Source organism: Nannobrachium achirus (assembly GCF_963921795.1).
Source record: "Nannobrachium achirus genome assembly, chromosome: 5".
Taxonomy (NCBI): Eukaryota; Metazoa; Chordata; class Actinopteri; order Myctophiformes; family Myctophidae; genus Nannobrachium; species Nannobrachium achirus.
In genome coordinates, this window is record NC_137814.1 from 62804810 (window position 1) to 62817763 (window position 12954).

Here is a 12954-nt window from a genome sequence, read left to right on the forward strand (position 1 = left end):
TTAGCTTCTTCTTTGCAACGGTGGAGTCTGTTCTCCTCTATGGCAGTGAATGCTGGACCCTGAAGCCAACCCTGCAGAAGTCTCTAGACGGGTGCTACACTAGAATGTTGCGTGCAGTACTCAACATCAACAGGAGTGCACATGTTACAAACGAGAGCCTGTATGAGGGAATACCAAAGGTAAGCGAGAAAATTGCCACCAGAAGAATGAGACTAGCAGGACACTGCCAAAGACACCAGGAGCTTCCAGCCAGCAAATTGGTACTGTGGGAGCCAACACACGGGCACCGGCCGCGAGGACGTCCCACAAAAACATACGTGGACATACTCAAGGAAGACGTAGGGACACAGAACACCAATGAGCTGGCCAGATGTATGGAGAACCGAGATGACTGGAAACAACGATGGAGGGCTCGTCTGAGGACGACCTATATAAGATTCTTGTAGATTCTACTGTGACTTGAAAATTGTAGACTTTACTGGGTAATTCTTGTAGATTTGACCAATGTAGATTTTACTCAACATTTCTTGTAGATTTTACTGTGACTTAGACATTGTAGATTTTACTTGACAATTCTAATAGATTTTACTGCCTTAGATTTTACTTGACAATTCTTGTAGATTTTACTGGAGAAGATAAGTTGACTACTTAAACAAATTAAGTATTTGATACAAGAAATATTCTAGTATAATTTACATAATTCAGTGATGCAATTGGTTGCATGGATTTTCTTTATTTTATTTTTTGTAAATGGAACGAGACATTTTTATCAGTAAGAATGGTTGGGGTCTCACAGCATATCTCTAAATACAATACATGGATTTCCATATATGGGTACAGGGGTCTCAATATATGGGTAACTGATCCGATATACATCACTGGCCAGACGGCCAAGACATGGTGCGTGTCGCCTTTAGGCGTCTTACTAGTAGTATACTGTATATCTATATTTTTGAAGCGGTGAAAACCGCTTCCAATGAGTGGCTATGTGTGTATCACGCCCATATATGGTGATTTTAGTCCAGAATGAACAGGCTTTTTCAAAAACAGAATGTCCGTTTAATTACCATATATGGTGATCTCAGTCCAGAATGAACAGGGTTTTTCAATAACACAATGTATGTCACCTCATGTCCATATATGGTCACTCCAGGCCAGAATGAACAGGTTTTTCCTGTCCCGTACGTGCAAAATATCAGTCCAGAATGAATAGGCTTTTTCAAAAAGCAAAATGTGTGTCCCATGTCCATATATGGTCATTTCAGTTCAGAATGAATAGGCTTTATCTGTCCTGTACGTCCAGAATATGTGTGCGGTGTCCCTCCCGGTCAGATGAATGGATACTTTGAGGATTGGTCAAGCTTCACATGATAATTTGGCCTTCAGGTTTTATCTGTCTTGTACATGCAGACAATTCTATACTAAGATTCACCGCTTCACTTCGAACCGAGGTTTGATTTTTTTGATATGAAAATATTGCTAGTGTACATGCTACGCCATGCCTCTACTGCCTATGGTGTGAAAGATTACGTAATGCCATAAGGCGGCACAGGGGACGGTACAGCACTGTGTATAAAATGCAGCAACTGGACAATGGATTCAGAAAGGGGGGAGGGGGTTAGACAGAGGAGGACATTCACGATGTATTCTCCAGACACACACCTGCTTTCATACATGTACTTGACCTTGATATTGTTGTCTTCATTCTCTGCTCTGTCTTTCTCACCTTCCTCTTCTTGTGAGTTACAGGAACAGTTTAATCTGAACAAAATGTACAAGGCCAGAGACTTTATTCTGGGTGGCTTGTTTTATATCCACCGCTCACCTGTCTTCCCTGAGTTGCCTTTCACCTCCAAGCAACAAGAGGTCACTTGCTCTGGGTGAGTATCCCAAACACAGACATTTTCCCCCCTTTGGATAGATAGCACCATATAGTATTAGGATGAGTTGATCATGTTTCTACCAAGATAAACATGTAGTGTATGGTTAGTTAAAATGGCTTTCTGTGTGTTACGTGTGGTACTGACACGTAAGTCATCTGAAAAGTTTTAGTTTTAGTCGACTAAATATTATAAGATTTAATTGACTACAGTTAATTTTATCAACCAAAAATGTATTCAACTTTGATGTAAGAATGCCTGATTTTACACTGCATGCTGAAAATAGCCGATCAAGCTCAGCTTGCAGATCTGCTATTTTAAGACACCCAAGTGCAACCAAACATAAAGTAAGATGACGTGTTTGTGACGATAGTTGTGTTCTTCTACTGGATCTCTTCCACACTCGTCCCTCCCTAAAATGTTACTCCAGTTTTTTATTTGTTAACAACATTGTCAATATATTTAGTCTTAGTTGTTGTCATCATAGATTAATTTTTAGTTTTCATCTGTGAAAAAAGGTAGTTGATGAACATTTTTCATCAAGTTTTAGTCGATGGAATCAACAGTGGTCTAGTTACAATGGACTTCTGTGTGTTAGGTTTTATATTGAAGGCTTCAGGTCTGCACAGACCATGGCTTTTGCAATCAATGAGATTAACAGAAACAACAGCTTACTACCCAATGTGACTCTGGGATATAGTCTCTATGATACCTGTATGACGCTTGGAGTCGCATTCCGTGCAGCATTGTCACTGGTCACTGGGAGAGAGGAGCAGTTTCAATTGGATGAGAGATGTGTTGGCTCCCCTCCAGTGCTAGGAATTGTGGGTGATTCGTCCTCAACTCATTCTATTGCTATTGCTAGAATATTAGGTTTATACAGAGTGCCACAAGTAAGTTTCCTATTTGAACCGCCTTTTACCATGACATGTTGTATGCCTAATTTTTGTTACTTACATTATTTACTAATCTAAAATCAAATTTTGTCTTTGAAAGACATAAAACACATTGTTGCTGTCGAGCTGAAACCTATTTCATACATAAATACTTTCATACTACAGTGTTACATAGAAGTACCAAAAATAGCGAGAGACTACAGGGATTGTTGTTGATAATTTATCATATGCTCGTATGACAGTTGTTGATGATTGAATAATAGAGAACATATGTTTTGTGCCTTTTGTAGGTCAGTTACTATGCCACCTGCGCCTGTCTGAGTGACCATAGCCAGTTCCCATCCTTCTTTAGAACAATCCCAAGTGATGCCTTCCAGGTAAATTTATATAGACTATGCATCTGCTGGTACTGTAGTAGAACATTGGTTCTCAATACATGTCATTAATTGTTTCCACAGTATTTCAAAATGTTCACATGAAATATCCACAAGCTCACAAGGTTGTGTATGTTGGTTCTAGCCTGTCTAAAAGGTTAACGTGGTTAAACCCCCCTCAAGGACCCTTGGGGGTCCCTGGACCCCACTTTGAGAATCACTGCAGTAAAGTCTATTGAGTTTAATAAGGCATTCTTTCTTATTAATACTCTTGTTGCTAAAGGTCTTTATTGACAGCATCAAAAGAGAACGATTAGAGCTTTTTCTATAGTGGAATCTGTGTAGGAGATTCACTGATGGAAATTCACATTTTAACTTTCATTTATCGTTGCTGTAGTAGGCCAAACATCACACATAAAATATAATATTGGCGAGGTGCCAGCCAGGTGGCTTGTGTAAACAAACCGGTGTGTGATTCCCTGCTACGCTATGGATTCCAAATGCAAAACATTTAAGACAACTGGGGAAAACAGACAGTATATTTGTATTTCCTTCATTTAGCTATAATACACACTTAATAGCCAATATGTTTTGCAGCTCTTTTTTGTATAAATGTGTTGGTCCAAAATGGCTCGGGTTGGCTGACCTCTCTAGCCTAATCCCTTATCCCTCCATCAGGTACGAGCTATGCTCCAGATTATGAGGCGGTTCAGGTGGACCTGGGTAGGAATGCTGCTGATTGATAATGACTATGGACACAATGCTGCCAGATCCTTACAGTCTGAGCTTGACCAGTCTGGTTTGTCTTGTCTAGCCTACATGGAGGTTGTGCCTATAGACTATGACTCAGATGAACTTCAGAGGATTGTCACTGTGATGATGAAATCCACAGCTCGCGTCGTCATTGCATTTGTAACTCAGCCCCATATGTCTAAACTACTGGAGGAGGTTTGGTTTATGATTTATGATGCATTCATAATTATAAGGAATATGATAATTTGCTATATTGATTGAATTGTATACATTCTTTAAAGAGTCATGAAACACAAAATCACTTTTTCTATAAATGTATATTATATCACTGAGTCACTTGTGATATTAGGGACCAATGATATGGTTCAGTTTGCCCATAGGCTTGTTGATTCAAAGCTTTCTGCTGTCTCTGTAGCTATTTCTGTGTTCTTCCAGTTTCAGGGTAGAAAATGAATATTTGGCACCACTCATTAAATATTAGCTCACTCTGTTTTATTTCTGTGACGTGACATAGGCATATCTACTTAATATTAACCTTTGTTTTATATAGATTTGTATCAAGGGGGGCGTGGTTTCATTGTACTGACCACAGAGAGAAACACCCGCAGTCGTCTTATTTGGAAACGCACATGAGTTCTGGGCACAGTCACACTGTGTGCAGATAGTGACTGTCTTTCCAGGTTCTCTCTCTCGAGTCGGACTCTAGTGTATAGTTTAGGGTATATATTTTCAATGTTTTTAGTCGTATATTCAATTTGAGTATTTTAGCCATGGCTTGTTGTCTCGTTGTCTCGTTCAGAGCCGAAACCACCGTGTTACATGCCGTGGAACGCTGTTTGGCGGGTGCTGCTACGGCTACATAGCTACATAGCCGATCTAGCTTGTAGATCTGCTATTTTTCGTGCCTGTGGACGTTGTGTGTGCGCGCGCACTGTCACCACACACACACACACACTATGAAGGGCCGGATTAACCATAGGCCTCGTCGGGCATGTGCCCTGGGGCACACATGCCAATGGGGCACAAACATATTTTTTTCTTTTTTTTTTTTAAAAGCTGAGGGTTAAATAACAACTCGAAATTGATCAGGGGAGCATCAGGTACTTGTTTTATTTATTAAGCTTGCATAATGTATCTGCCACTGGCTTAGCTGTATGTGGAGCCCCATAGCCTACATTAGCAGGAGGAGGAGGCTTCACAGAAATAAATCTTAATCAAACACACCAAAGTTTACATTTACCAGTTGGCAAGCCTTAGATAAGAACTCAAGGTTGTGATGAGATCATTTGAGAAATGGTTCATAATTATTATGGTGATATGGTCTGCTGCTTAGCTCTTTGACCTCACTGAGGCCTCATATAAAAAATCATATAAAATCAATCAGTGGATTAAAAACGCCAAAGTTGTCATGGTCATGTTGGCAATTAAGGGTTAGACAGCAACTCGACCTTGGAATTAGAGCATTTGCTCCATTTTTGATGAATCTGTGATATAATTTCTCAGTTAGCCTGGATTAGCTTGTGGGCCAAAAAAACGTCTATTTAAAATGTGGCAGAATGGGGTTGTTTTGGCTGCTGGGGGAACACACAGATGAAAATGGCTTGGTTTGGGTCCAGGGTCTTGTGGCATATTTAAAGCATATTGTTCAAACATGCTGTGTCCATTTTAAGGGTGGAAAAAGTCATTCTTCATCATGTGGTGAAAAAAAAAAATACTCTACAGGTTGTGGTAGGCCTACAATGTATATATTTATAGTATTTTTTATATGTGTAGGCCTCCATAATGTAAAGAAAAGTAGCCTAGTTCTCAATGATTCCCACACTGAGTCTGTGCATTCACATGATTCAGCCATTCATTCACTGACATGACCTGTCACCTGCATGTGCCCCTCCCCTCCCAAATGGGTGCTCCCACGCTTCCTGTATCCTGACCTGTGCCCACAATGCCCAGCTATTTTGGCGGCATTTCAGTGTAAACAACAATTCAACATGGGAAGGAGAAAACAGTTAAGCGGTTGTGCAAAAATACAAAAACTGCGCCGCAGCCGTGAATGAGGCGGCCTTGGCCTGCGAGACCGTGGCCGACCCGGCGTGGGGGGCACTTGAACTTTGTCGCCCTGGGGCACCACACAGGGTTAATCTGTTCCTCACACACACACACTACAGAGTCAGAAAATAGCTAGCCAACAGCGCTAGCGCCTAGCGTCCATTCTGCTCGGTTGTCCCCGCGGTAACAGTCCAGAGCTGGAGAAAGTTAACCATGGATAAAAGCTCAGACAGCTTGTTTGTAAAATACTTGCACATTTTTACTGGTTACACAACATGGAGTTGCTGAATCTTTATACTTTTTACACCTCCAATGGCTGGTTTTAAAATTTGTTTCCGAAATGCAAACAGCAACAAGTGCAGACAGCTTCTCTCTAGTCTAGTGTCAGAACATAATGATATGCACGCAATACTCCGCCCCCTCCCCTCACAACAGCAGATAACCACGCCTACATTTTAGATTTCTTTTCATATTCTCAAGTCTGATAAAACAAATAAAGAGGCGAGGTTTCTTGATCCTCAAGAATAAAATTAAATAGGTTTAATTTTTTAAAGCATTTTGTTTTCATGCAATGCAATTGAATCACTCTAGATTCATCAATTTAAACGCTCAGCAATTGTGTGTATGTGTGTATTTTACACATGTTCTTATTTCAATTTTGATCTCAGCTTTGGTTTTGGACATACAGTATAAAGGTTTCTTTGTCGAACCGACAAAGAAATTATACTAATACATTTTGTTCAACACAAAAGGTGATAAAGCAGAACGTGACAGGTCTGCAATGGATGGCCAGTGAGGCGTGGACATCATTCGCCGTACTCCAGACTCGTACCTGAGAGGAACCCTGGGTATCGCCATCCGTCGTGGAGAGATACCAGGTCTCAGGGACTTCTTATTGAAAATACATCCTGACAACGACCCTGAAAGCGCACATGAAAATAGCATAGTGAGTAATTTGGTTAATTTCATTGCGACCCGAGGTCGCAGTTTACTGGCAGAACCGGCACAGCTTGTCCGTATGTATGTATGTATGTATGTATGTATGTATGTATGTATGTATATGTAGGCCTATACGTGTAAAGTCTGATACTGTGGTGATGTGTCACTGTGACATCACAGGTGACATCGCAGTGATGTCAGATACTCAGAGCAGGGATCTCCATATATAGGCATAAACAGGTGACATCACAGTGATGTCAGATACTCAGAGCAGGGATCTCCATATATGGGCATAAAAGGGATTCTGTTAGGGATCTCCATATATGGGCATAAAAGGGATTAGTGATGTCAGATACTCAGAGCAGGGATCTCCATATATGGGCATAAAAGGGATTCTGTTAGGGATCTCCAAATATGGGCATAGAAGGGATTGTATCCCAGATGATGCCCTGTGAGGAGAACCACACTAACATAATCCATATGGCCAAGACAGATGGCACAATGTCACTTTTTTCCCTTAGGTGTCTTACTGGTATTTAACTGGTTTCATTATGTTTAAGTCTTAATTGTGTTTCTTCAGGTGAGGGAGTTTTGGGAGATCACATTTCAGTGTAAGTTTGAACCCCTTCCATCAGAGTGGGTGGATGCTGGTGGAAGGGTGTGTACTGGACAAGAGGACCTAGCAACAGCAGAAACATCACTGTTAGATGTATCTGATCTCAGACCAGAGTACAATGTGTACAAGGCTGTGTATGCTCTGGTCCATGCCCTCCATGACATGTTGCAATGTCTGCCAGGAAGAGGGCCTTTCACTGGGCACAGCTGTGCCAGTTTGCAGACAATACAGCCATGGCAGGTATGATGTGAATTCACAGTTCACCTATACAATGACTGGATGAATGTGGCTGGTAAACAAGGACATGTCTCTTCCTGGTGGTGGAGTAGTGCACTTTTTTCTTTAATATTGGAATGATTTGCATGTTGCCATATGGTAACCGTTTTAGAAAAGCAATACGCCACGATCGATAGCGGACAGCAACGCAGCACCCTGGAAGCCTACAATTAGATTTAAATTACACAAGTAAATGTTGAAAATGTTCTTCATAATTCTTCATAATTTTCTAGCTTGTCTATTACCTGGAAAAGGTCAACTTCACCACTTCATTTGGTGATGATGTATCATTTGATGAGAATGGTGATTCTTTACCAATCTATGATGTCATGAACTGGGTGTGGCTTCCTAATGGAAGCGTGAAGGTTCACAATGTGGGTGTGGTCAAAAAGTCAGCCTCCGGAGATGAATAACTCATCCTTGATGAAGACAGAATCTTCTGGAGCTTTGAATCCAAAAAGGTCACGTTGGCTTCCTAAAATATCTAATATTGAACTCATGGTGTAACTCAGGCTGAAACTGATCATTGGGCCTGATTCACCAATGAGTTCTTAACTTTTCCTCTTAACATGGGAAGCCAAGGTTTCTAACATTTCTAGCTGTTGCTGCTGCCGCCGTACACTCACGCTTCGGAAGCCTCGGAAGCTTCGTGCGTGTGCACGTGAGTGTCCACTGACGATTGAGGAAGAAAATCCATTTGTTTACAAACACTCGCGAAACTAAAATCCAAACCGGGGCCGACCATCGTGGTAAAGTGTCGCCATGAAAACAATCAGATCTCTGCTTCCCTGGCGTTCTTTGCACCTCATTCATAGATAAAGCCCTTTTCATGTTTCAGCCTAGAATGGAAATCAATGCAGCCTAGTCGCGCCATTTTCTCTCTCTGCGAGCCACGGTGTGACGTATGGACTAGGGTCATTCGTAGGGAACACAACATGCGCGCAGCACGCTTTTTTATTTTTATTTGTCCCCAGTGTGAGAGAGATGTAACTCCTGTGAGTGTAAAATGAAACCAAATGGACCTGTACGGTTCCATTTGCTTAGTGTAGGGGTAGTGGTTTTATTGTCTTTGCTAAGCTGACAGTGAAAAGCAAATGATCCATTACCTTGAACAAAGGCGCACTCCAGGAGCACTAAAGGTGTGAATTCTCTCAGGAGAGTGAGAATGGGGGAAACAGAAGGGGGGGGGGGGGAGACAGATGAACGTCAGAGTGATATAATTGTATATTATTTCATACTTAGGAAACAATTCAGAAGGGGGGGAAAAACGAGAACATATATCTTGAGTATTTAAGAAAAGTCATGGAAGGGGAAATTTCTGAGATCTTCACGAGGAGAGTTATTGCACTTTGCGATCTCAAAATCGGCCAAAATGACCGGTCAGTCACCCGTGTGTTAAGTGAATTCCTAAGAGAAGTCGAGTCAGATCAATGAAATGTTCTTAGGAAGGCAAAATTGTTCTTAAGAACTAAAAGGCTACACTAAGCGAGCTCTGGAGTGTGCGTAGAGTTTTTTTCTTAACATAAGAACAAATCACAGCTAAGAAAACATTGGTGTATGCCACATCTTCTTAAAAAAAACTTAAAAGGGTCTAAGAAGAAATGTCTTCATAAGAACGTTCGTAAGTAAGTTGGTGAATCGGGCCCATTTTTCCTTTCCTTTGTAGCCTCCTCGGTCAGTGTGCAGTGAGAGCTGTTCTCCCCGTGTGGCCAGAAGGAAAGGAGAACCTGTTTGCTGCTTTGACTGCATTGCTTGTTCTGAGGGAGAGATCAGCAATCAGACAGGTTGGTTGATTGATTGATTGATTGATTGATTGATTGATTGATTTAGTTTATTTGGTGACAGCACAGAGCACTTCAGCACTTTACAGTCAAGTACAGTTGTTTTAATATTTATAAAGTTAACTTAGTTAAACCCTAAAACATTTATGTATTGTTATTGTCTCTGCCAGACCAAAGGCATGGCCGAGACTATGTTTTGCACCCTGTCCGTCTCTCTGCGAACAGTTCATCTCTGGCGCCGTTGGCCTGATATCGCCAAGACTGTGCACATACACTCCCCGGTTGCCAGAACAGAACCTCTTAGTACTACATATTTTGTCCAAACATCACGCAAATCTGTACACAGTATCTCTATCATCATGTGAAAAAAACAGATCTGTCCGATGTTTCATATCCCTTCCTGATTGGCTAATATTATTGGCTTCCAAAGTTGGTCTGTTCTGAACAAAATGACTGCAATGTGCAATTTCCTTGACATTATGCACGCACATTCCCACTAGGGAGAGGAAGAAATTACACAAAAACATTTTCAAATGATCCTCATGGTGGCACTATAACAGGCCAATTTCCGGTCTGCCTTTATGTTTAACTCATGGGATGCCCACGAGGTGTCTACACACCAATCTCTTTGATGTCTCTGGAGGCCCACGACGCGTTGACGTGTTTACTGTATTTACAGTATTAACTTTAAATCTCACCGTTAGGTTGGGGCTGCGCCTGGATGTAGCCCATTAGCCGCTAGTCGCTTCGAGTCGACGCTGAGAGCATCGCGCGGCCGTTTTTCTCTGTATACTCCAATGCAATTCCCCATCTTTAACGCCCTTTATCTCTGATGTTTGTTTTATGGCTAAAACTGTGGCGTGGTGCGGCAAAATGTCCAAATTCTGATCGGCAATGAACAGCTATGATCAACGCTGGTCCATACAGTAAGTTACACAATAACATCCTGTCTGCGCTCATGTGACCAAGTGACGTCATGACGCATGCATTGACGCAGCAGGGCCGGATTCAATACAATGGTGGTGGGCCTGGGCAGCGAGAGGGGATAAATGGGGCAATCCAGGGGCACCCGATGTGTTAAGTCAAGCAAAGGATTTTGACAGGACCTTGACAACCATCTCATTGCTAGGCACGCTTATCTGTGTCGTTGTCCTGGGAATCTTCATCTATCACAGAGACACTCCCATGGTCCGCGCCAACAACTCAGAACTCAGCTTTCAACTATTGCTGTCTCTCAAACTGTGTTTCCTGTGTTCTCTTCTGTTCATTGGTCGTCCCAGAATGTGGACTTGTCAGCTGAGACATGCAGTGTTTGGGATCAGTTTCGTCCTGTGTGTTTCCTGTATTCTGGTAAAGACTATGGTGGAGTTGGCCGTGTTCAAGGCCTCCAAGCCTGGAGGAGCAGACATTATGAAGTGGTTTGGTGTTGTGCAGCAGAGAGGAACCGTTCTGGCTCTTACTTCCACCCAGGCAATCGTTTGCACAGTCTGGCTTGTCTCTGCCTCACCAACTCCTCATAAAAACACACAATACAACAGTGATAGATAGTCTATGAGTGTGATGTGGGATCAACAGTTGGTTTTGCAGTGTTACTGGGTTATATTGGTTTACTGGCACTCCTCAGTTTCGTCTTAGCATTCATGGCAAGGAATCTTCCAGACAACTTCAATGAAGCCAAGTTAATCACTTTCAGCATGTTGATCTTCTGTGCCGTGTGGATAGCATTCATCCCAGCATATATAAGCTCTCCTGGCAAATATGCAGATGTAGTGGAGGTATTTGCTATTTTAGCATCTAGTTTTGGTTTACTGACAGCAATATTTGGCCCAAAGTGTTATAGCATCCTGCTGAGACCTGAGAGAAACACTAAGAAGTCCATCATGGGTCGTGGTGCCAACAAATAATTAATTGTCTCTGTATTTTATAACAACTAGAAAAGAAAATTTCCAAGACATTTTAAGTGTGCCTGCAGCTCGCTAGTATGTGCAACCTTGTGTAGCGGTGGGTGTTAACATTAACATTAGCATTTTTAGCGTTAGTTTCAACATAAGCATTCATTTTAACATTAGTATTAGAATTTTTAACATTAGCATTAGCATTAACTTTTTGATCATTAGCATTATAATTAACATTAGCATAAGTTACACCAGTCACATGACAACACCCACAAGTTCGTACGATAGACGGTTGAAAGGTTACAGGTACTAATGAATGTCGACCAATCAGAAGAGGGGTAGGGCTTAGTTACACCAATTAGGAAGAATAACTCTAAAACAAGTCAAATGACACCACCCAGAAGTTTGTACGACAAATGGTTGATGAGTTATAGCCAAATAAAGTTTCGGCCAATCAGAAGAGGGTGTGGGGCTAAGTTAAACCAATTAAGCTTAAGGACTCTGAAACAAGTCAAATGACACCACCCACAAGTTTGAACGACAAACGGTTGATGAGTTATAGCAAAATAAAGTTTCAGCCAATTAGAAGAGAGGGCTTGGCTAAGTTAAACCAATTAAGGTGAAGAACTCTAAAACAAGTCTAATGACACCACCCACAAGTTTGTATGACAAACGGTTGATGAGTTATAGCCAAATAAAGTTTCGGCCATTCAGAATAGGGGGCGCGGCTAGGTTAAACCAATTAAGGTGAATAACTCTGAAACAAGTCAAATGACACCACCCACCAGTTTGTACGACAAACGGTTGAATTATAGCCAAATAAAGTTTCGGACAATCAGAAGAGAGGGCGGGGCTAAGTTAAACCAATTAAGCTGAAGGACTCTGAAACAAATCAAACGACACCACCCACAAGAACGGTTGAATTATAGCCAAATAAAGTTTCGGCCAATCAGAAGAGGTTGTGGGGTTAAGTTAAACCAATTAAGCTGAAGAACTCTGAAACAAGTCAAATGACACCACCCACAAGTTTGTACGACAAACGGTTGATGAGTTATAGCCAAATAAACTTTCAGCACATTAGAAGAGAGGGCTGGGCTAAGTTAAACCAATTAAGGTGAAGAACTCTGAAACAATTCAAATGACACCACCCACGTGTTTGTATGACAAACGGTTGATGAGTTATAGCCAAATAAATGTGGGGCTAAGTTAAACCAATTAAGCTGAAGGAATCTGAAACAAGTCAAATGACACCACCCACAAGTTTGTACGACAAACGGTTGAATTATAGCCACGCCCTCTCTTCTGCCAATCAGAAGAGAGGGCGGGGCTAAGTTAAACCAATTAAGCTGAGGGACTCTGAAACAAGTCAAACGACACCACCCACAAGAATGGTTGAATCATAGCCAAATAAAGTTTCGGCCAATCAGAAGAGAGGGCGGGGCTAAGTTAAACCAAATAAGGTGAAGAACTCTGAAACAAGTCAAATGACACCACCCAC

The 12954-nt window shown here is 41.6% G+C and overlaps 1 pseudogene across 1 annotated transcript; it reads left to right on the forward strand.

The window, feature by feature from the left end:
• The first annotated feature begins 1770 nt into the window (after positions 1-1770).
• LOC308285256 (extracellular calcium-sensing receptor-like) lies at positions 1771-11465 on the forward strand (annotated as a pseudogene). Its single transcript has 10 exons — positions 1771-1880; positions 2479-2773; positions 3067-3153; positions 3829-4098; positions 6702-6895; positions 7469-7744; positions 8014-8241; positions 9447-9551; positions 9732-9864; positions 10649-11465. The product of its transcript is annotated as an extracellular calcium-sensing receptor-like (transcript).
• Positions 11466-12954: the final 1489 nt, after the last annotated feature.